The 26,241-nt window shown below is 37.5% G+C and overlaps 1 protein-coding gene across 1 annotated transcript in view; it reads left to right on the forward strand.

Moving 5' to 3' along the window:
- Window positions 1–26,241, forward strand: part of EFHC2 (EF-hand domain containing 2) — a 154,622-nt gene that overhangs the window by 79,100 nt on the left and 49,281 nt on the right.

The raw sequence follows: 26,241 nt of genomic DNA on the forward strand, positions 1-26,241 counted from the left end.
TTTCGTTTCTTGCTTCAGTTTCCAGAAAGAGCTAATGACAAATGCTGGCAGAATGCTTAGAGCAGAAGTCAAGAGTCTCATAATCATAGAGCAGGGTATGAGTTGTTCCACTTGATGCTCTACTCTGATTATTGATTAGAGTCAAATAATTTTAATGTGCTTACTTAAAATTCTTTTATTATGGGCCATAATATTTTATATTTATGTTACAGAATTCCAGAGCTTCGCAATTAAATTGGGGATGGAATCATTTTTATAATTTTCAAATTCTTGTCAAATTAGCAACAAATTCTTACCCATTTATTTTCCCCACTTAGATTGAATCATTAATATTTTACTATTATTTGCCTTATCATGCATCTCTCCATTCATACACCCCTCTCTCCATCCATCAATCCATCTTAACTTTGGTGCATTTCAAAGAAAATCACAGACATCAATTACTTCCCTCTAAATATATCAGCACGCTTACCATTTATTTACATTTTTTCCTTTTGATGTAAAATTTATATTCAATAAAATGCATCAACCTTAAGTATACATTTGCTTAATTTTGACAAATGCATACACCTGTGCAACACAAATCCCTATTAAGATGTACAACATTACCGTCACCCAGAAAGTTCCCTCACACCCCATCCTAGTCAGTCCCTGCCCACATCCCCCATTCAAGGGGCAGCCACTTTTCTGATTTTTTTCACAGTAAATGGCTTTTTCCCTGTTCTAGAATTTCATATAAATGAAATTATACAGCATATATTCTTTTGTGGATTCTCTTATTAAGTATGATTTTGAGAATTATCCATATTGTTGACTGTATCAGTAATTCATTCCTTCATATTGCTGAGTAGTGTTCCATTGTATGAGAATACCACAATTTGTTTATTCTTTCCCCTGCTGATAGACACCTGGGTTATTTCCAACTTTTGGCTAATATAAATAAACCTGCTCTGAACATTTTTGTACAAATATTTTTGTGAACATAGTTTTCTTTCTCTTGGTTACATAACTATGAATGGAATTGCTAGCACATAGGTGTATGTTTAGTTTTTTTAAGAAACTGGCAGACCTTTTACCAAAAGAGGTTATACCAGTTTACATTTCCCCTAACAACGTACACGGATTCAAATTGCTTCACAATCTTGCCAACGTTTGCTATTATTAGGCTTTTTAATTTAAGCAATCTGGTAGACATGTAGTACTATCCCATTGTAGTTAAATTTGCATTTTCGTGACAACCCATGATGTTGAGCACTTTTTTTCATGTGTTTATTGGCTGTTTGTATTTTGTGTGTGTGTGAAGTGTCTTTTCAGATCTTTTGCCAATTTTTATTGGTTGGTTGGTTGTATTATTATTGAGTTGTTGGAATTCTTTATATTTCCTGGATACAAGTCATTTGTCAGATACACGTTTTGCGAATGTTTTTCTCCCAGTCTCTGGCTTTCCTATTCACTTTCTCAGTGGTGTCCTTTGATGAATACTGTATATATTTTAAATTTTGATGAAGTCCAAATTGTCAGTCTTTTCTTTTAAGGTTATTGCTTTCTGCTTAAGATGTCTTTGGCTGCCTCAAAGTCACCAAGATAGACTCCTATGTTTTTCTCTAATAGCTTTATGATTTTAGCTTTTACTTTTAAGTCTATGATTCATCTCAAATTAAATTTTATATATGCTGTGGGATCAGTATGCAGGTTTATTTTACTTAAATTCTTAAAATGCTTATTCCAAAGTTTTCTATTATAAGCCAGAATATTTTATATTGAAGTAAAACAATTCCAGAGCTTTAAAATATAATTTTGAAATGGAAGAGTTTAAAATTTTTTTCAAATTTTTATTAAATTAGTGACAGTGTCTTCCCCATTCATTTTCTTCTTGTTCTGTGACTTAGTTTTGACTATTAAAATTGCAAATTCTCCTTTGCAAAAGAAACTGAAATGTTGATCTTTTATACCTCCACCAGTTTCCTTATGTAGTACATTCCCACTTCTTGAGGATTGAAATATTCTCACTACATTAATATCCCAGTTAACTGAGGAATGCTAGATACCAATGATCTTGTTAACTGAAGGAAACTGTATACTACACATGTATAACAGATTGTATTTTTCAAAGATGGCTGCAGCAGTGTCCAACATGTGAACTTGACACTCGCTCCACGGAGAGGTGGGGTCTATGCCATTTCCCTTTGAATCTTGAGTGGCTTTGTGCTTCACTTGTAACCAATAGAATGCGACAGAAGTGATGCTGTGTGAGACAGCTGAGGCCAGTTCAGAAAAGATGATGCAGCTTCTACATTGTATGACGTGACACTTACTTTTGGAACCCTGTACTACCGTGTAAGAAGTTCTACCACCTTGAGGTTGCCATGCTATGAAGAAGCCCAAGCTACATGGGGAAACCACTTGTAGATGGTAATTCAAGTGACAGCCCAAACTGAAATCTCAGCTGATGGCCCTTGCCATGCACTGGATTTATGAGCAAAGACACCTTCACATAATTCAAGCCCCCAGTTACAGAATCACCCAAGTTGAAATTCCAGACCTTCTTCTGTGCCCTGTCGGAATTCCTGACCCACAGAATTCATGAACATAACAAAAGAGTTGCTTTAAGCACTTGATTTTTAGGGTAATTTGTTAAACAACAATATTAACTGAAGCAGCATGCACCAACACATTTTGGGGAATTAGAATACTGAAAATATGCAGCCCTCAAATTAAGTATTCGATTTTTAATTTTTTGAGAAACAGTCTGATTTCTTTTAGTGCCTCAGAGTCCTGGCTTCCCAGTTCTTTAACTGCAGAGGTGGAGAAATGCTGTGCCACATCTTGGAAGTTGCTCCTGTGAAAAGACCTCCACATCAGTTAGAACACAGAATATGCTGGGTTGGGAAAAAAAAGTAAAGAAATAAGTCTTAGTATGTGTACCTTCCATCTGGAAGAATAGTAGTAAAATTTCCTTCTTCTACCCGAACTGAGCCAGGTGAGGTGGGGGTGGAGGCTTTTGTGAATTTAGATACGTTTTACATCCGAAGAAGATGTGGTCTCATTTTCCAAGAACACATTTGATTTTTTTAAGCACTAATTTATTTTTAAATTTACATTCACTCTTTTTGGTGTACAATTCTATGATTGTGACAGATTCCTAGAGTTGTGCAACTGCCACCGCAATAAAGTTACAGAACAGTTCCATCACACCTGCCCCCTCACACCTCCCCTACCCCCAAAACGGGAATAATGCTTTCTCTTGAGTAAATACCTAGGAGTGGAATGTGTGGACCATACGGTAGGCATATGTTTCACTTTTTGAGAAACTACCAAACTGGTATTTTTTGTTGTTGTTTTAGAGGTTTTTTTTACATCTTTTGTTACATTTTCCCCTGGATATTTCATACTTTGGGTGCCATTATAAATGGCATCTTTTTTAGTGGTTGCCCCAGAGTTTGCAATACTGTACACGTTTACAGTTATTCCAAGTCCACTTTTAAATAGCACTATACCACTTCATGAATAGTGAGGAAACCTTATAATAACATCATGGTCATTCATTTCACTTATACAGAAGCATCTATATGTTCATATACATGTATATGCACGTAATTGAATACATTGTTGCTATTATTTTGAACAAATTATATATGTTAGATCACTTAAGAAAAATAAGTTTTTTATCGACTTATTCCTTTTCTAATGCTCTTTCTTTTTTTAACTTTTTCTTTTATATTGGAGTATAGTTGATTAACAATGTCGTGATAGTTTTCAGGTGTACAGCAAAGTGATTCAGTTATACATATACATGTATCTATTCTTTTTCAAATTATTTTCCCATTTAGGTTGTTATGTAATACTGAATAGAGACCCCTGTGCTATACAGTAGGTCCTTATCCATTTTAATTTATTTATTTTTTGCAGTACGCGGGCCTCTCGCTGTTGTGGCCTCTCCCATTGCGGAGCACAGGCTCCGGACGTGCAGGCTCAGCGGCCATGGCTCACAGACCCAGCCGCTCCGCGGCATGTGGGATCTTCCCGGACCGGGGCACGAACCCGCGTCCCTTGCATCGGCATGCGGACTCTCAACCACTGCGCTACCAGGGAAGCCCTCCATTTTAAATATGGCAGTGTGTACACTTCAATCCCAAACTCCCTAACAATCCCTAATGCTCTTTCTTTATATAGATACAAGTTTCTGATCTATATCAATTTCCTTCTTTCTGAAGAACTTCTTTTAAACATTTCTTGGAGGGCAGGTCTACTGGCAACAAATTCCCTCAGTATGTGTTTGTCTGAGAAAATTTTTATTTCTCCTTCACTTTTGAGGGATAGTTTCACAGGATACAGAATTCTAGCTTGTTTTTTTTTCTCTCAACACTTTAAATATTTCACATCACCCTCTTCTTGCCTGCATGGTTTTTGAGGAGAAATAGGATGTAATTCTTATCTTTGCCTGTCTATAGGTAAGGTATTTTTTTCCCTTTAACTTCTTTCAAGATTTTTTTTCTTTATCTTTGACTGTCTACAGATTAAATATGATGTGCCTAGGTGTAATTTCGGGGGAGCATTTATCCTGCCTGGTGTTCGCTGGGCTCCTGGATCCATGGTTGGTGTCTGACATTAATTTGGGGAAATTTTCATTCGTATTGCTTCACGTATTTCAGCCGTCCCTTTCTCTCTTTCCTCTCCTTCTGGTATTCCCATTACACATATGCTATAACTTTTTGTAGTTTTCCAGAATTTCTCGGATATTCTGTTCCATTTTTTAAGTCTTTTTTCTCTTTGTTTTTCAGTTTTGGACGTTTCTATTGATGTTTCTATCCTCAAATGCAGAGATGCTTTCCTCAGCTATACACTAATGAGCCCATCAAAGGCATTCTTCATTTCTGGTAGTGTTTTTGAGATCTACCATTTCTTCTCGATTATTTCTTAGAATTTCCATCTCTCTGTTATCCATCTATTCTTACATGTTGTCTGCTTTTTGCATTAGAGCCCTTAGCATGTTAATCATAGTCGTTTTAAATTTGCAGATTGATAATTACAACATCCCTGCCATATCTGAGTCTGGTTCTGATGCTTGCTCTGTCTCTTCAAACTATGTTTTTTGCCTTTTAGTATGCCTTTTAACTCTTTGCTGAAACCAGACATGATGTACTAGATAAAAGAAACTCTGGTAAATAAGCCTTTGGTGATGTGGTGGTAAGGTGTCGGGGGAGAAGTGTTCTCTCTCGCTATGATTAGGCTTCAGTCTTTTTAGTGTGCCTGTGTCCCTCAACTGTGAACTTCATAAGTACATTTTAGTTTCCTCCCTCACCCCTCTACGTGGGATAGGATGGCCGGAGGGGGCTAGATTTGGGTATTTCCCTTCCCTTATGTGTAAGGCTCGAGGGGGCTGGAGTTGAGTACTTCCCTTTCCCCGGGTGGGTTAGGCTCTGATAAAACCCCATTGGTAAAATGGTTTCCCTTGAAGGCGGGCGTTGTTAAGAAGAACAGAATGCTCTTGCACATTTCAAACTGGTTACTTTTCTCCTCTCCTGCCAGAAGCCAGAGAGAATTTTTCCTTGATATTCACTGTGAGAACCTGGTAAAGCTCCTGGAGATAAAGCTCATACAAGTTTGGGGCTCCCTTGATGACTGGCCTCCCCAGGAGTTTTTATCTCTTAGACTTGTCCACATGGAGCCTCCAGAAATTCATCAGTTACAGTTCAGATTTTCCTACCCTGCTACTGGTTCCCACCGAGGTTTCTGCTTGTGGGTTTCTGCTCTGATAAGTCATGATTCTCCGTATCTGAGTGTCTATTTGTCTTTCCAGTTTGAGGGACAGTGGTTTGCCCAGTGACCTCCCTTCTCAGATGGATCTAAGAAGAATTGTTGATTTTTCAGTTTCTTCAGCTTTTTACTTCCCAAATTGTTTTTTTAAAGTGATTGTATCATCTTCATTTTTACCAAGAGTCTTTGAGAGTTCCAATTCCTCTACATGCTTACCACACGTGGTATGGTCCATTTGTTTAATTTTAGCCATCCTAATAGATGAGTAGTAGTATTTCATTGTTGTTTTTACTTGAGTTTTCCTAATGATTAATGATGTTAAACATATTTTCATGAGCTGCTTTGCCATCCATAAATCTTTGGTGAAGCCAGAGGAGATTTCAGGTCTTTTTCCCAAACATTTTTTGAGTTTTTTGTTTTCTTGTTCCTGTTTTGTGAGTTCTTTATTTATTCTGGATACAAGTCCCTTATCAGATATATGCTTGCCAAATATATTTGTCTGTGGCTTGTGATTTTATTCCCTTAAAAAAGTATCTTTTGAAGAGAAAAAGTTTTAAATTCTGATTAAGTTCAATTTATCAATATTTACTTTTATGGATCATGATTTTGGAATTAGATCTAAGAAATCTTTGACTAATTCAAGGTCACAGAAGTTTTCTTCTAGAGGCATTATAGTTTTACAATCAGGTCTATGATTCACTTTAAGTTAATTTTTTGTTTGTGGTGTGAAATAAGGATTGAAGTTTTATTTGTTGGTTTATATGTAGATATGCATTTTTTCAGCACCGTTTGTTGAAAAAAACACTATCATTTCTCCACTGAATTGCCTTAGAACTGTTGTTGAAAATCAGTGTCCATATATGATGAGCCTTTTTCTGTTCTGTTCCATTGATCTGTCTGTCTCGTCACTGATACCACTCTTTCTTGATTAATGAATCTCTATAATAAATGTTGAAATCAGGTAGTATTAGTTCTCCAACTTTGTTCTTCTCTTTCAAAGTTATTTTGGCTATACTAGGTTGTTGTATTTCCTTTGGTACTTTGAAATCAGCCTGTCAATTTATATAACAAGCCCTGCTGGGATTTTGACTGCAATAGCATTAAATCTATAGATAAACTTGTGGACAACATTGAGCCTTCTGACTCATGAACATGGTGTATCTCTCCATTTATTTGGAATTTAATTTGTCTCAGACATACTTTATAGTTTTCAGGGTACAGGGCTTGCACATCTCTTGTCAGATTTATCCCTGAACATTTCATATTTTTGATGCTTTTGTAAATTGTATTGTTTTTAATTTTAATTTCCAATTGTATATTGCTAGTATATATAAATAGGATTGATATTTGTGTATTGATCTTATATCCTGATACATTGCTGAACTCACCTATTTGTCCTAATAGCTTTCTTTTTTATTCCATCAGGTTTTTTATGTTGACAGTCATGTCATCTGAGAATAAAGGCAGTTTTACTTCTTTATTTCCAAACTGGATTCATTTGACATCATTCTCTTGTTCCTAAAATTAGTTCCTAAAATGTTAATCTTTTAACATTAGGTGTAATGTTAGTTAAGAGTTTTTGGTAATTGTCTTTTATCAGGTTGCGGAAGTTCCTTGTTATTCCTATATTGTTGAGTGTTAGATTTTGTCAAGTCCTTTTTCTGCATCTGTCGAAATGATCGGATTAGTTTTTTGTTTTAGTTTGTTAATTTAATAACTTACATTGATTGATTTTCAAATGTTAAAACTTGCATTTCTGGGATAAATTTCACTTGGTCATGATGTTGTTTGCCCTTTTATAGTTGTTGTATTTAATCTGTGAAAATTTTGTTTAGAGTGTTTGCCTGTATTTTCATGAAGCCTCACAGAATGAGTTCTGTGCCTGTAATGGTGACCAGGTCACTTTACCTGTTGGGATTTCATTTCCTTACTTGTAAAAGGAAGAGGCTGGATTGATGATCTATCTGTTATTTTCCATTCTAATGGAAAATGGTCTTTTCCATTATTCATATTTATTTTCCCATGATTTACATTTATCTTCATTTAGCCCTTTAAATTATTTTGCATATCTTTTATTATATATAAAAGTACGATAGCATAAGCATATTACTGTTAAGTGGTAAATTGAGGGTGACTGCTCAAAAACTTTTCAATGGTGTGGTGCTGCTCGATCAAACAATTTTGGAAACAATGCTGTATATAATTCTCCTGGCCATCAGGACTAGGCTTTCTCATAGGCCTCAGTCTTTTCCCACCTGGTATACTTTGCTATTAGTCTTTGAGGTTGTATTAGACAATTATATAAAACTCGTCTCATCCTTCAAATAACCCTGCAAGGCAGACTCATTAATCAGCTCAAGGTCACGGGGCAGAGCTGGGATTCAGACCTAAATCTGTTTGATTCCAAATCTGATATTTTCTCTTTCAAAACTTAAATGGAAGTGTAATTACTAAAATTTTAACTATACCAAAATGTGCTGAAAGACACTATATACCCACTACCCAGAATTAATAAAAGTTAACATTTTTTCTACATTTTCTTTTTATCTCTCTTTTTAAAAATTAAGTAAGAAGTGGATATACAGCTAATGCCTGCTCCCTCAGCATCTCTTTCCCTTCCCAGTATCAAGATGTATATATAATACCCATGCTTAATTTTTTCCACATATATATGTATCCATAAACAATTTACAATATCATTTGTGCATTTAAAAATGTACATAATGGTAAACACTGTATCCTTTTGTGACTTGCTATTTTCGATCAACGTATGATTTTGAGTTATTTCCGTGTCAATACATGTAGCTCTGGTTTATTTATTCTCATTGTTTTATAGTATTTCATTTTATGAATAAACTACAGTTTACCAATTTCTTATTATGTTAGTTTTCTGTGGCTACTGTAACAAAAGCAAACTAGGTGGCTTAAAACAACAGAAGTTTATTCTCTCACAGTTCTAGAGGCCAGAAGTCCCAAATCAGTATCACTGGGCTGAAATAAAGGAGCTGGCAGGGTGATGCTGCCTCTAGGAGAATCTGATCCCTTCTTCTTCAGTTTCTGTGGCTGCTGGCAGTCCTCGGCTTGTGGTATTACTCCAACCTCTGTCTTTGCCTTCACATCGCTTCCTCCTCGTGCGTGCGTGCGTGCATGAGAGAAATCTCTCTCTCTCTTATAAGGATACATGTGATGGCTGTTAAGGCCCACCTGGATAATCCAGGATAATCTCGGGTAATCTATTTCAAGATCTTAAATTAATCACATTAGCAAAGACCCTTTTTCCATGTACAGTCACATTCACGGGTTCCGGAGATTAGGACCTGATATCTTTGGGGATCATTCTTCAGTCTCCTGTACTTATGAACAGCCATTTTGCTATTACAGACAGCTGCAAGGGAACATCCTTGTGCATGTCTCTGTGGATTCTCTAGAATAGGAGCCTAGAAGTAGAATTGCTAGGCTATAAGCTGTATCTTCAACTTCACTAAGGATTGTTAAATTTTTCTTAGAAAGTGGAAGCATCAATTTATATTTTCATCCTTTGCACATTGCTCATTTTTTTGTTGAGATTTAAGTCTTTTTTAAAGTCTTTGTTCTTGATACATTTTGCATGCAAGTGCTCTCTTGGTTATGTGCATTGCAGATGTATTCTATGTCTGGCTTCTCTATTCACTTCCTGTATTGTGTCTTTTGTCATGTGGAAGTTTAAATTTTTAATTGTAGATAAATTTATGGGCTTTTTTCCATTATAGTTAGTGAATTTTGCATCCTCTTTAAGAAATTATGAATACCATATGAATTTCCAGTTGTTCCAGCACCATGCATTAAGTCTATCCTTTTTTCCCCAGTGGTTTGTACTGACACATCTGACATATTTCATAGTCCCATATCCATATGAATCTGTTTCTAAGCTCTCTATTTTGTTAAATTTGTCTACTTGTCTAGCCATAGGCTAGTACCACTTGTTTTAATTTGTTACTATGGCATCATAAGTTGTGATATAGAGCAGGGTTCTAATTTTTCTTCTTCTGACTATTCTTAGGCTTTTAATTTTCCATATCAATTTTATGACCACTTTCTAGTTCTTTAAAAAGCCAGATTGGATTTTGACTGGAATTGTGTTGAATTTATAGACTAACTAGGGGGCAGAACTGCTGTCACTATGAAATAGAGATTTCCCATCTTTGAATATAGTGTATCTTGTTTTATAATACTGTACAGTTTTGTTGTCATTGCAAATATTGCCTTTTAATTTTAGAATTACATTTTCCAGTTGGTTGTTGCTGGTGTATATGAATGCTATTGATTTTTGTATTTTATTTTATGTATGCTGGTCTCATTTTCCCTCTTGAGTCCTCAGAATATGTAGTGTCTTTTGGATATTATTTTGGACCGTATCATATAAACTGTAAATAATGACAGACCTGCTTCTTCCCTTTTAATCTATATGATTTCTTTCTATTTTTCTTATTATAATATTTTGGCTAACAGCTGCAATGTAATATGTAAGATAAGTAGTAATAGCAGGGATCCTTATCTTCTTCCTGATTTTAAAAGAGTTATTTCTAATATTTCACCATTAAGGTCATAGGTATTTTGGTAGATGAAGGTATTCTATTTAGGATTTTCCCATCTTTGTTCATATAGGAAACAGGCCTATACTTTTACTTTCTCATACTGTCTTTGTCCAGTTTAGATATCAGTGTTTTATAATAGTCTTATAAAATAAGTTTCAGAACATTCACTCTCTATAAAAAGTAGGTATTATTAGTTCTCTGAAGGTTTTGTAGAAGTTGCGTGTAAAACCATATAGCCATTCCTTTTTTTTCTGTGGGTGGATTTTTTAACTAATGGTTTGCTTTCTCTAAGGAGAGTACATGCTATTCTAGATTTCCATTTTTTCTTGAGTTGGTTTTGAAAATTATAAATATTTTCTAGAAACTTTTCCATTTCGTCTAATTTTTAAAATTTATCACCTTTTTAAGCCCTATTACTGTTGATTTGTGCCTTTTCTGTTTTTTTAAGTCAATTTTACTAGAGTTATTTGATTAATTTTAAAAAGAACCAGATTTCAATTTGTTAATCCCCCCCAATTTTTACCTTTAACTTCTATTTTATTAATTCCTACTTTTATTTTTATTATGTCCTTCTTTCTATTTTCTCTGTGTTTATTTTCTAATTTCTTGACTTGGACATTTGTTTCACTGATTATCAGTCTTTATTTTCTAAGAAATGCACTTGAGGCTTAATTTGCCTTGTAAATACTACTTTGGCTTTAGTGTGTTTAGTGTTTTTTGTCCTTCCTGTGTAAACATTTCCTAAAATTGGCCAATTAATTATTTGTTTGTTTTTAAATTTCCAGATGTGTATGATGTTAGCTTTATAGTTCTTTTTTCTCTTTTTGTTACATTTAGTTGGAGATATGGTTTGCATGATACCAATTCTTTGATATTTATTGAGACTTGCTTTGTAACTCTGGGAATGAATAAATTTATTTTCTGAAATGTATTTTTTCTCTTACTTTTGAAGTTTAACTGGGTAAATAATTCTAGATTTATAGTTATTTTCCCTTGACCTTTTGAAGACATTATTCTGTTGTCTTCTGTCCTCGACTGTGGTTGTTGGTAAGTCTCTTATTAATATAGTCGTTCCTTTGTAGTCATATGCCTTTTTTTTCCTCTCTGGTTGCCTTTTTCTTTGTTTTTGGTGTCCTGCAGTTTCATTACAGTGTATCTTGGAACTATTTGTAATTCTTCAATTTGACAATTATTCTCAGCCATTATCTCTTCAAATATCTTGTCCATTCTCTCTGTCTTTCTTCTCAAACTCTCAAGCTGTTTTCTGTTTTCCTCTTAACTACTTGTCAAACTTCTCTCTGTTTTCCATGTCTTTTAACCTCTCATTCATTCTTTTCATTGATTTTGTATTCTGTGCTGCATTCTTGGAATTTTCCTTAAATCCGTCATCCAGTTCATTGATTAAGTGACTTTACCTTCCAATTCCTTAAGTGCTATTTAGTTGTGTGTGCGTGTGTGTACACGCACTCATGTATGTTTTAAATGTTTCTGTTATTTTCCATGGCATCTGTGTTCTTTTCTTATGGTTTCTCTATTTTTTAATCTGTTTTGTAATTTTAAACATAATAATGTCATAGTCCATTACTGATTTTTGTACTGTTGTCCCAAATTCATGGGGTACTACTCCTTCTGTTACATCTGCTGACTCTCACTCATGGTGGATTATTTCCTTTTATGTTTTTTAAGCTCATCTTAAATTGGACTTTCTTCCCCCACTGCAGTGTTCCTTTGCTGCTTGGGTTGGCCTTTCAGAGTTGTTTTTGTTTCGTTTTGTTTTAAGCCCTTTTATTTTGAACTAATTGTAGACTTACAAAACAGTTCCAAAATAAAATGGAGAGTTCTCATATACCTCTCACTCAGTTTCTTCTAATGTTAGCATCTTACCATAGTGCTATTATCAAAACCAGGAAATTAACATTGGTACGATATACTAAACATCTTATTTGAATTTCACCAATGTCTTTTTTTCTTTCTCAGGATCCTGTTTAGGATCCTACACGGCATTAGTTGTTCTTTCTTCTTAGTCTTCTGTGATCTATAACAGATCCTTAGTCTATCCTTGTCTTTTATGACCCTGATATTTTTGAATAAGTTTTTTGAATCAGTTATTTTGTAGAATACCCCTCAATTTGGATTTTTTTTGATGTTTTCTCATGGTTGGTCTAAGATTATGCATTTTTGGCATAATCTTGGCAATTTTCTGTAAAAATTGTACAGAAATGATGCATCCTTCTTAGTGTATCACATCAAGGAGCTCATAATGTCAATATGTCTTATTACTAGTGATATTGACCTTGATCACTTTATTAAGATGGTGTTTGTCAGATTTCTCCATTGTAAAGTTACTATCGTTCCTTTTGTAGTGAATAAATACCTTGAGAGAGAAACTTTGAGACTATGCAAATCCTGCTTTTCCTCAAGCTTTCACCCACTAATTTTAGCATCCAGCAGTAGAACTTTCAGAGTATTGATTTTGCCTCTCCAGGCGGGCTTATAAACTGAACTTAATTTAATCTTAATTTTGATGTTAATTTATTGCCTTGGAGCTTTCTATAGTTAGTGGGTAAAATAAATTTGTACTACAAATTCTTATTAGGCAGAATATTGGCTTTGAGATCTATCAGGTAATCTATCCATCTTCCTCCCTACCTCCCTTTTTTCCTCTCTCCCTCCCTTTTATCCTCTCTCCCTCCCTTTTTATACAGAGACTCAGAAAAAAGGTCCATTGTCATCTCTCTAAGACAATGGTTAGAGTTTATTAATCCTTCTTTCACTTCAATTGCAGCCTTTTACAGTTCTAACTTTATATACAGGTTTTGTATGTAGGAGTTCCAAACTGCTACTCACCTTGGCCAGAGGCCTTGTTTCTTGTGCCTGAGTGAGCATTAAAATCCAGGCTCTTGGGGCTTCCCTGGTGGTGCAGTGGTTGAGAGTCTGCCTGCTAATGCAGGGGACACGGGTTCGAGCCCTGGTCTGGGAGGATCCCACATGCCGCGGAGCAGCTAGGCCCGTGAGCCACAACTACTGAGCCTGCGCGTCTGGAGCCTGTGCTCCGCAATAAGAGAGGCCGCGACAGTGAGAGGCCCGCGCACCGCAATGAAGAGTGGCCCCCGCTTGCCACAACTAGAGAAAGCCCTCACACAGAAACGAAGCCCCAACACAGCAAAAATAAATTAATTAATTAATAAACTCCTACCCCCAACATCTTCTAAAAAAAAAAAAAATCCAAGCTCTTACCTGTTAACAGTGTTCGATTCCCACCTCCCCTAGGTGCCACCCTGTTAGTTTGTACACCTTCCTCTCTGGCTGTACCAGCTACCTGTTTGCCTTGGTACCTGCGACATTTTCTCTCCTTTTTCACAAGCTCAGCCAGCAATTTGAGTTTCAATTGCTATCTCGTCTACCATTTTGCCACACATAATCTCTTTACCATGCCATACAGACTCTCAACTTACACTGGAGAAAATACAGACTAGACACATTACTGGGGAATGTAACATCATTATAAACACCTATGCTGAAGTGGATTTGGCTTTGCTTGTGTAGACCTAGTTAAAATCAGCTCCACTATTTAAAATCTTAATAACTCTCAGGCTTTTCTCTTTCTATTTTTGAAGCATATCCATTCTTATAGCCTTGAGTTTTATGGGATGCTAGAAAAAATTCTTGGCATTTTAGAATAAATAAACCATATAATGTTGTGCCAAAACAGATAGACTATTTCTTATGTTTCTAAAGAGTGGAAAAATGACCAACTCTTTTTCTGAGGTTTTATATATACATGTATATTTATACTGTGTTTCTCTTATTTCTTTTTCCATGATTATATTCTTGTGGGAGTGGGTAAATCATTAACAGTGAAACTACTATTTCATCCAAAATACAGTGTTCTAATGGTCTCTTTTCGAAGAATAAAAGCAAGGCAGCTGTGTGGCCACTAGTTGCTAACAAATGACCAGGTTAGCGCCACCCAGGCTTTCTCCTTTAATTAGAGTCCCAGTTTTGTTTTAAAAAATGAAAACAGTAACTGAATGCTAATTTTTAGTTCCTAAGAGGGAGAATTATGATGTAACAATTATGATGTAAAATGAGAGAATATTACAGAGCAGGAGGGGAATGACACTTAAGCCACCATAGGGCAAGCCCTACCTGGCTGTTTTTCATTCAAGTAAATTTTGCAACCCAAAGTACTGGGTGTGGAGGGTGTGCCTCTCAGTGTGCTGTTTAGCCATGTACATTTAGCATTCATTCAATAAACATATATTAGGCACCTACTCCTGTATCAGGTCCCATGGTGGGTTCAGAGATGAATGAGCTGCCCTCATCTTTGAACCTCGATCAATCACCATAGGACCTGGCACTGACGTTTCTGGGCCACCCAATTCATGTCATTCTCTTTCCACAGCATTTTGGAAGGGATCTCTCCTTTGCTGTCCAGCCTCATCTTTGAACCTCGGTCAATCACCATAGGACCTGGCACGTTTCTGGGCCACCCAATTCATGTCATTCTCTTTCCACACCATTTTGGAAGGGATCTCTCCTTTGCTGTCCAGCTTTCTCCTACCCTTAAAGATATTCCAGTTTACATTTTTTCTCTTAAGATGTTCCTGAACACCCCAGCTCACAGTGATCTCTGTCTCTTTGATCTCCTTGCATTTATGGCTGGTGCCACTCAGCACATCTTTTTATTCCCTCATGCATGTTAGTTGACGAATAAGTGAATGAATACAGGCATGAACAAAGGCAATGACCTTTGTTTGGATTCAACTTTCATTCACATAGTAGTTAGGATCCTATAGAAAGGGGATTCTTAACTGATTTTGGCCTTTCTTGAAGGAAAGTTCATTCTACTACCTACTAATAATTATAATAATAGCTAATACTTGCGTTTGGAGACTTGAATCAAGATGGTGGAGTAGGAGGATGTGGAACTCACCTCCCTGCACAAACACATCAAAAATACATCTACGTGTGGAACAATTCTCACTGAAAACTGAAAATAGCAGAAAGACTCCTGTACAACCAAGGCTATAAGAAAGATCTACACGGAATTGGGTAGGAAAGGAAAAGAAGCAATCAGGTCGGGACCTATGCCCCTGGGAGGGGACTCAGAGGAAAAGGGAGATTACACAGGTGGAGACCCTCCTTGGGAAGTGAGCATTTCAAGCCACATATTGAGTGCCTCAGTCCTGGGGCCTGACAAAGAGAAGATGAGCCCCCTTGGCTAGTTAGAGAGCCAGTGGGACTAATATGAAGGCTGTGGGAAGCCTGGACTCCACTCATGAGGAGCACACTAATGCTTGCTTGCTCCTGAAGCAGGGTGGAATGGGTGATTGAAACTACACAGGTGGCTGATTGGTTTCCTGTGACTGCCCTGGCACACGCCCCAGCCTGAGCCGAGTGAACACTCTAGCACTGTTTGCCTTGTGTTGTAGCTCCACACTGGAGTGAGGGCTGTTATGACTGAGGAGAGAGCCTGGCTAATAGACACTGAGGTGGCTCAAACCCTAAGCAGAGTCTGATCAAGGAAGGGGTAGCCACTTCTGGTGATCATGCAGGTGGTGCATCAGAGGGGGTCCTGATATCTGGCAGTGGCCAGACCACCACAGCCCATGCCGTGGCTCTCACCGAGTACCCACACCAGCCCTTTTTGCTCCAGCACTGCTCCCCTCTTGGGTGAAGGTGCTGGTGCTGGTGCTGGGAGGAGGAACAGCACACACTTAAATGGAACTGAGCCTGCTCAGCCCGGACCCTCAGGGCTTCTGCTTCAGCAACTTGGAACCTGACTCTACCCCTCATAGGGTGGTGATGGCCACTGAGCAGAGGGGAAGCCCCCCTCACACCTTGCTGTGCCCTAGCCCCTCCATCTCCAGCCCCATTGTCTACCTAGGTGATACCTGCCAGCACACCCTGAGGAAAGACATGACTTGTGTTCACATCAAATCCAGCTCTCTCACCAATGCCACTGGGCACATACAGACTGTATAGGGTTGCTCCCACATAAGGTTACCTCTTCAAGACCACCATAGGTAACTGTTTCACCTAATTTCATAGAGACAGAGAGAGAAGCAAAATGAGAAGACAGAGGAATTTGTCTCAATTGGAAGCGCAAGAGAAGACCTCTGAAAAAAACAACTTTTGAAACAGAAATAAACAATTTACCAGATAAAGAATTCAAAGGATTAGTAATAAGAATGCTAAATGAATTAGGGAAAAAAATAGATGAACACAGTGAGAATTTTAACAAGGAAATAGAATATATAGTCGAAAGGAACACAAATGATAAGTGTTGGTGAGGATGTGGAGAAAAGGGAACCCTCGACATCATTGGTGGGAATGTAAATTGGTGCAGCCACTGTGGAAAACAGTATGGAGGTTCCTCAAAAAACTAAAAATAGGGCTACCATATGACCCAGCAATTCCACTCCTGTATATATATCCAAAAAAACCCCAAAAGTCTCATTTGAAAAGTTACATGCATCCCAGTATTCATAGCAGCATTATTTACAATTGCTAAAGTATGGAAGCCACCTAAGTGTCCATCAAGAGATGAATGGATGAAGATGTGGTGTGTGTGTGTGTGTGTGTGTGTGTGTGTGTATACACACACACACACACACACACAAATAGATATAGTTATACATTAACTTATATGAACCCCATGGTAACCACATATCAAAAGCCTACAACAAATACACAAAAACAAGAAAGAAAGGAACATAAGCATAGCACTAAAGAAAATCATCAGACCACAAAGGGAGAAAGTAAATGAAGAAGAAAAGAACAGGGAAGAACTACAAAAGCAACCAGAAAACAAGTAGTAAAATGGCAATAAGTACATACATATCAATAATTTATTTAAGTGTCAATGGACTAAATACTCCAATCAAAAGACATTGGGTGGCTGATTGGGTTAAAAAACAAGACCCATCTATATGCTGCTTACAAGAGGCTCACTTCAGAACTAAAGACACACAGACTGAAAGTTAGGGGATGGAAAAAGATATTTCATGCAAATGGAAATGACAAGAAAGCAATATTTATATCAGACAAAATGGACTTTAAAACAAAGTCTATAACAAAAGGCAAAGAAGGGCATTATATAATGATAAAGGGATCAGTATAAGAAGAGGATATTTTACTTGTTAACATGTATGCATCCAATATAGGAGCACCTAAATATATAAAACAAATACTAACAGACCTAATCAGAGAAATTGAGAACAATACAATAATAGTAGGGGACTTAAACATCCCACTTACATCAATAGACAGATCATCCAGACAGAAAATCACCAAGACAACAATGATCTTAAATGAAAATAGACCAGTTGGACTTAATAGATATCTCCAGGACATTCCATCCAAAAATAACAGAATGCACATTCTTCTCAATTGCACATGGAATGTTCTCCAGGATAGATCACATGCTAGGCCACAAAACAAGTCTCAACAAATTTAAGAAGATAAAAATTATATCAAGCATTTTTTCTAACTACAACAGTATGAAACTAGAAATAACTTACAGGAAGAAAAATGGGAAAAGCACAAACATGTGGAGACTAAACAACATTGGTGGTTTTTTTAAGTAAAAACAAATGCGTCCATGAAGAAATCAAAGAAGAAATCAGGAAATACCTTGCAACAAATGAAAATGGAAGCATAACTTTCCAAAATCTATGGGATGCAGTAAAAGCAGTTCTAAGAGGGAAGTTTATAGCAATACAGGCCTACCTCAAGAAACAAGAAAAATCTCATATAAACAACTTAGCTTTCCATCTAAAGGAATTAGAAAAAGGAGAATAAACAAAGCCCAAAGTCAGCAGAAGGAAGGAAATATAATAAATATCAGAGAGGAAATAAATAAAATAGAGACCAAAAAAAAATAGAAAAGATGAAACCAGGAGCCAGTTCTTTGAAAAGAAAAACAAAATTAATAAACCTTTAACCAGAATCCTCAAGAAAAGAGAGAGGACCCAAATAAAAAGATAAGAAATGAAAGAGGAGAAATAACAACCAATACCACAGAGATACAGAAAATCATAAAAGAATACTATGAACAGTTACATGCCAACAAATTGGACAACCTAGAAGAAATGGACAAATTTCTAGAAACATACAACCTTCCAAGACTGAATCAGGAACAAACAGACAATCTGAACAGACCGAATACTAGTAGTGAAATTGAATTTTTAATAATAAAAACTCCCAACAAATTAAAGTCCGGGACTAGACAGCTTCACAGGGGAATTCTACCGAACATATAAACAAGAGCTAATACCTGTTCTTCTTAAACTATTACAAAAAATTGAAGAGGATGGAACACTCCTAAATTCATTCTACGAGGCCACCATTACCTGGATACCAAAACCAGACAAAGACACTATAAAAAAAAATCATATGCCAACATCTCTGATGAATATAGATGCAAAATTCCTCAACACAATATTAGTAAATGGAATTCAACAGTATATAAAAAAGATCATATACCATGATCAAGTGAGATTTATTCCAGGGATGCAAAAATGGTTCAATTATTTGCAAATCAACCAGTGTGATACACCACATTACTAAAAGGAAGGATTAAAAATCACATGATAATCTCAATAGATGCAGAAAAAGCATTTGACAAAATTCAACATCCATTCATGGTAAAAACTCTCATCAAAGTTGATTTAGAGAGAACATGTCTCAACATAATAAAAGCCATTTATGACAAACCCACAGCTAACACCATACTCAATGGTGAAAAACTGAAAGCTTTTCCTCCAAAGTCAGGAACAAGACAAGGATGCACACTCTTGCCACTTCTATTTAAAATAGTATTGGAAGTACTAACCACAGTAATCAGACAAGAAAGAGAAATAAAAGGCATCAAAATTGGAAGGTAAAAAGTAAAACTGTCACTATTTGCATATGACATGATACTACATATAGAAAATCCTAAAGTCTTCACCCAAAAACTATTAGAACTAATAAATAAATGGATAAAGAAGATGTGGTATAGATATACAATGGAATATTACTCAGCTATAAAAAGAATGAAATTCTGCCATTTGTGACAATGTGGGTGGACCTAGAGGGTATTACGCTTAGTGAAATAAGTCAGATAGAGAAAAACAAATACTCTATGCTGTCACTTATGTGTGGAATATAAAAAATAAAACAACGGAATGTATATAAAAAAGCAGAAACAGACTCTCAGATACAGAGAAGAAACTAGTGGTTACCAGTGGGGAGAGGGAGGCGGGAGGAGATAAGGGTATGGGATTAAAAGACACAAACTAGTATGTATAAAATAAATAAGCAACAAGGCTATATTGTCCTGCATAGGAAAATATACCCATTATTTCGTAATAACTTTAAATGAAGGATAATCTATAATAATATTTAATCACTGTTGTGCAACTGAAAGTAATATAATATTGTAAATCAACTACACTTCACTTAAAAAAAAAAAAGCTAATACTTACATGCTACTTACCCCGTGATGGGTGCTGTACTAAATGCTTTCTATATATTAACTCACTTAATCCTCACAGCAATCCTAAAATGTACATACTATTCTTATACCCATTTTGTAGATGAGGAAACTGAGGCACAGAGAGCTTAAGGAAGCTACCCAAGATCACATACTAAGTTGTAGAGCTGGGATTTGCACCCGGCAGTCTAGCAGTTTCATCACGAGTTCTAAGATTTAGAATAAAACTAGGTAAGTTTGACTCCTCATTGTGCCTCTCTAATGCCTTATGGTCTTCATCTGTGAAATGAGAATAATTCAGGAGATGACTGAGGGGATAAAATAAGTTAATATATGTTAAACACCAAGCCCGTAAATGCCCAGTTACATTCATTCCATTCACGTCCCCTCACCACTGGCCACATGGAACTTATACTTTCTGGTTCTAGAAGGCATGTGTGTGCTTCCAGATGGTCCAGCAGCTGTCTGTACAAACCTTGAGACCTTTGCTCTCATTGAAATTTTCTTTCTTGACTTTACCCTTTCTGGATGGCTCTCTTCTGAAAGGAGTGCAGTTGAGGTGGGATTTAAAAAACTTCCTGGGCATATACCCCTTCAGTTTTTCTTCTATTATATGTGGTTTTATACTTATTTCTATTTTGCCTTGTTTCAGAAATGGGGTTAAGTTGAGTTACTAAGATGCAAACAATTCTATAACACACGATGGATATACAAATAATAAAAGTGAGAGAAATGCCACTGTCCACCTTCCCACCCGCTTCCGGCCCCAGCCTTGTGTTTGTAAATAAAGTTCCTGTGGTTGTGCCGATGGCTGGCTCCCAGGTCTTCTGGGGTTGGGATGGGGGAGAGGGCAGCTCTAGGACTCAAGATGGGATGGGGTTCACCTCCTCATTCATGCCTTCATGCATTGATTCATTGATGGATTCATTCAACAACCGTTTATGAACGTCTGCCATGTCAGAGGCACCACTTTAAGTGTTTTACACAGTCACGCTTTGGACAGACATTGTGGAGCACCTCTGTGCGCCGGGACCTGTTCTAGGCACTGAGGGTACAAGCTGTGACTTAAACTGACAGGAATGGCTGCCCTCGTGGAGCTTACGTTCTAGCGGAGGCAGGTAGATAATAGACAAATATATATAACAGGTCAGCTAAAGCTGAGCGTTGTGAGGAAAAAGGGCAGGGGATAGAGTGCAGGAGTGAGGGGAGGGTTAGGCTCTTTTTGGTGTTCTGATCAGGGAAGATGTTCCTGACAGTGTGAAATTTATTTTTCTTTAATTTTTATTTTATATTGGAGTATTACATTAGGTCCTTGTTGATTATCTTTTTTATGTATAGAAGTGTGTATATGTTAATCCCAAACTCCTAATTTATCCCTCCCCTACTTTCCCCTTTGGTAACCATAAGTTTGTTTTCTATGTTTGTGGGTCTATTTCTATTTTGTACATAAGTTCATTTGTTTTCTGTTTTTAGATTCCACATATAAGCAATATCATATGATATTTGTCTTTCTCTGTCTGACTTAACTTCAGTTGGTCTGATAATGTCCAGGTCCATCCATGTTGCTGCAAATGGCATTATTTCATTCATTTTTATGGCTGAGTAATACTCTATTGTATATATGTACCACATCTTCTTTATCCATTCATCTGTCCGTGGACATTTAGGTTGCTTCCATGTCTTGGCTATTGTAAATAGTGCTGCTATGAACATTGGGGTGGGTGTATCTTTTTGAATTTGAGTTTTCTCTGGGTATGAGACCCTTCCCTGTTCTGGTTGTACCTGCTGCCACCATGTGGGTTAATTCGGCCTGCAGGAGGCTTAGGCCTGACGTCACTGTGACCGTGACTAGTCACTGTTGCTGCAAGTCAGCTCTGGGCAAACTTGACCCTGGGAGTGACCACTGTGTGGCTTAGGAGGGACTGTGCTCCAGCACCTGCTAGAGAATCTCCCTCCTTCCCAGAGTGGAGAACATGGCTTCTGAAATGGCAGGGAAGTTAGGTTTGTGACTGACAACCAGCTTCCCTATTTTGTTTTATCTTAATTCATTCCTGCTCATTTTCCCTTTATTTTTTATAGAAATGTCAAACTCTTAATAGATGAGCATATTTACTTTATTTTTGATTTAGAGCCATTTATGCTTTATAGATGAGGTATCAGCATATGGATTTCTGAATTACTTTTAAAACTGCTGTTTTTAGGTCTGATGTTCTGTGGTTACACGCTAGGATTCATTACATAATTTAAGCACAGGGTGTTTAGAACAAGGAGCCAGGAACAAGTTCTCATTATATTATCTGGACTGAAAATGATTTCTCACTGACATTGTGAAGTTTAATAGTTCCAGCCACTGTCAGAGTGTAGTCCGGTCGATTGCCTAGGTTGTGTCTATGACTTCTGATTCAGATAAGTGATTTAATTCTCATTTCAGTGCTGCCCTCTCCCAAGCTCAGAATTCTTCATAGAAGACCAAAACAAATAAAAAAATAGGACATGACAGTAAAATGTAATAAATTTTCCTACTTCAGATTCTGATAAGGAAGTAAATCATTGTATTCATCAATGGACTTATATTTCTTCCTCTTCTGATTTATTTCCTGGCATAGGAGACCCAGTTGCCTTAATGACGATCTGTCAATTGAGCGTAAGCCAAAGAGTCTATCTTGGGGCTTCTATGTCATTAAGTGGTCCTAGGGAAGGGCCACTGTAAGGGTTGTACAGACTGTGGACTGCACAATTCTGGGGACACCAAGCATGGAGAGGCTCTTTTCTAGTCCCTCTATCAGTGGTTGGGGTACCGGGACAAGGCTCCCAGCCTCTTCTCTGCTACTTAATCTTTTGTTCCCTACCAACACCCCACCCCAAATTTGGCTTCTTGGTCTCCAAATCAAAAGCTTGTCTCTCCCTCTGTCTTTCATGTTGACTTGGGCACATTTATTGAGGATGGACATGATTGGATCCCTCCTTTCCTTAACGCGCCCCCCACAGATACACATACGCCCCATCTGTGACAGATCCTATGGAATTTGGTTAAGTGCAGCCCCACACCAATGCCCAGACTGCTCTATAAACCTCTTTGTAAGGTTGCACAAACAGAGAGAAACTAAACCGTGCAGTGTAGGAGGTTCCATGCAGATTCCGAAAGTGATTTATCGTATGAAAAATTGGTTTTTGTTTATTTGTTTTTAGAACCTAGTTAATGGTCACAACCAGATGTATGATGGTCTCAGCAAGAGCAGACCATTTTGAGAAGCAAACAGACCAAAATAGGGAAAGAGTTGTATTAAAATGTGCAAAACACATATTTTCTGAATTAAAAATTAAACAGGAGGCACTAATAGGAGACTGGACACTGCAGAAAACTCAGTAGTAAACCAGAGAACTATCTTTAGAAACACTCTCAAACAGCAAAACAAGAAAGAGATTAAAATGTTGAGAAAGAAGGAGCAGAAATGGAGGTAGAGAGGGAACTGGACAAGTGGAACTATGGTAATAATCAATGATAATTTTTAAAGAAAAATCCTTTTCTAAGTGAAAAAAAAAAACGTCTGGAAATTGAGAGATTTCACTCTGTTCCAAGCAAAAGATATGAAAAGGGATCACCAGATACACCTTGGTGAAAATTTAAAGGTCATATATGAGGAAAGAATCTTATAAGGAGCATCAAAGCAAAACAAACACACAAAATAAAGCTTGAAAACACCACCACCACCAGCAGAACCAGTGACCTAAAAACCACAAAGATGTGGCTTCAGGTAACGCAAGGAGAAAATGGATCAAATCTTCAGTGCTCTGAGAGTAAGCAAATTGGGGACAAGTTGTTTTTCGTACATGGAGACAATAGAAATGTTTTTAAATCTTCAAGAAAATGGACTATAATATAGTTTCTTTGATACATTACTCAAAGTAGCCCATTACTTTCATAAACTACTCCAGAACATGAAGAGAAAATCAAAATTAAGAACTCAAGGAGGACATCTTATCTTGAAAGACTGGACCAGCATTGAATACTAAAACAGGTTTCACACACACACGCACACACACACACACACACACACGGTTATACAGCTAAATTCAAGGATAAAACATTATTTCAAGAAGTGAATATTGTTAGAAAAATTGAAAAGGAAGATGACGTGGTTTGTACCACAGATAAAATAGCCAAATAAAGAGAGTTGGAAAACTAAGGGCTGAATTATTCATATTTGATCTTGAGAGTAAAATCATATTTCATGCTTACCTTTGAAAATCATGTAGTTATAAGTTTAAAATATTTTAGGGAAATTTCAACTTAACCAAGATAAAATTCCAAATAGAATTGCAGAGTCTAATAATCATTTCACAATGTATATGTATATCAAATCATCACATTGTACACTTTAAATGTATATAATTTTGTCATTTATATGCCAATAAAGCTGAGTGAAAAAAGAATTCTGGGGAGTGGGACTGGAGCTTGAGGTGGTGAGGAGATCATTATATAACTTTTTATATTTTTTGAATTTGATGACATTTTATTATTTTAAAACCTATTATTAGGAAACAAAGACAAGCATAAGGCATAGTGTTCCTTTCTAGAAAAGTAAATTGCAGAATCTAAGAGCAAACCTAGTGTAGTCTTTATGGCAAAAGACAAGTAGCAATAGAAGGTAATGGCAACAGTACATAAAAAACTGAAAACAAAACCAGAAGACAGGGGGAAAAAAAGTCCTAGGAGAAGTCTTGACCATAAATGTGAACTCCCTGATGGCCCCTGCAGCCATTATGACACATTCTGTCTTCTTGAGGTTGGCATATGATCATCTCTCTTTTACTTTCCTGTTGAATTCCTTGAGCTCCCATGGGCCATATTATCAGGAATTCCTCTTGAGGAATAATCAATATATTCCTCCGGAGGCCTCTTCCCTTCCCCTTCCCCCTTAGTTGTCCAGGAACCCCAGGAGGGTGGCTTTGTCCAAGGAGGGTCAGACCACTGCCCAACACCACTGCTGTGGCTCCTTGCTTCACAAAGCTGCTGTGGGAGACTGGTCCTGCCAGGCTGATGGTTGCCACTGGGATGACTTCGCTGGCCAGAAGATCAGCGGCTAGGTTTTGCTGTTGTTTTAAGTTGGGAGAGACATGAACATGTCTACAAGCTGAAGAGAAAGGATCAATAGGGACCAAGAAATCGAAGGCATAGATGACAGACTGGATAGTTGATGGATCAGTGGGCAGTTAAGGGATGAAGAAGCAGTTAAGGATGGTTAAAGGCATAGTTATGCCTTCGCCCATTCTCCACCATGGATGGCAGAAAACCTCATCTCCAGGTTAACAGAGAATATAGAGGTCCCGAGATACAAACCTCCCCCATGCCCCTGCATCCACAGCTTCGCATTCGTCCCTTCTCACCTCAGTAGAAAAGGCGTCCCCTCTGCTGTCCAAAGCTAGCTTCCATGATGGTCCTGTTTCCCAGACAGTGAACAAGAAAGAGACTGGGACCCATCCTCAGCCAAGCACATCCAACCCTAGTTGATGCCTCAGCTCACCCTCTTGCCCTGTTTCCTCTGCCCCAGCAGCCCTTACTGGTATGCCTACACTCACATTGCTTCCTGAGTGCCCCGACGTCCAACTCTCTGTTCATAGTGCTCGCTTGCTTGACATCCTTCAAGAGATTCCCTTCACCTGTGGAAGAAAACCCAGATGCCCCATGTGTGCCTTTCATGATTGGGCCCCACCTGCCAACTCTCTAACTTATCTCTTGCTTCATTTCCCTATGTTCTAGTCATCCTAAGAATCCTGACCGTCTGGGTTCAAATCGTGGCTCCACCGCGTACTAGCCATGTGCCCTTGGGCAATTTGATGGAGCTCTCTGGGCCTTGGTTCTTCATCTGTAAAATGGGGATAGTCCAAGTTCCTACTTAAAGGGTTGTTGTGAGCTTAAATGAGTTCATACATGTGAAGCAGTTAGATTGCTATCTGGCGTACACTAAGCACGTGATAAATCGTAGCTCCTGTTATTAGTACTTTGTACAGCTCCTGAGATGTACCATCCTCTTGCTCTCCTTGTATCTTTGAGGATATGGTTTTCTCCCATTCCTCCCAACCTTCTTCCCCTCCCCACCCTACTTTTCTGACTAGCAAATTGTCCTTCATCTGCAGGGTCCGTCTGCTCTATTGACACCTCGACTGTGGAGCATTCCTAGGTTTCCCCCTTGATGTGTATACATGCCAGACTGGATGAGGAGTACTTTTTCTGAGCTGGACATATCTTTATTATAGCCCTTTTTCTACTTTGTTGACTTGGCCTTCCTCTTGGTCTGTGATTAACTGTAGGGTGCAGGCATGGAGGGCTGGGAGTCAAATCTAGTCCATTCTTCTCTTATTTTCCATCAGTTGATGTGGCCTGACATGAACTAAGTACTCATTTAGTGTTTGTTGAATGAATGAATG

The sequence above is a fragment of the Delphinapterus leucas genome, chromosome X (assembly GCF_059928025.1).
Source record: "Delphinapterus leucas isolate spDelLeu-1000000601 "Yukka" chromosome X, BTC_Dleu_Yukka2, whole genome shotgun sequence".
In the NCBI taxonomy this organism is placed as follows: domain Eukaryota; kingdom Metazoa; phylum Chordata; class Mammalia; order Artiodactyla; family Monodontidae; genus Delphinapterus; species Delphinapterus leucas.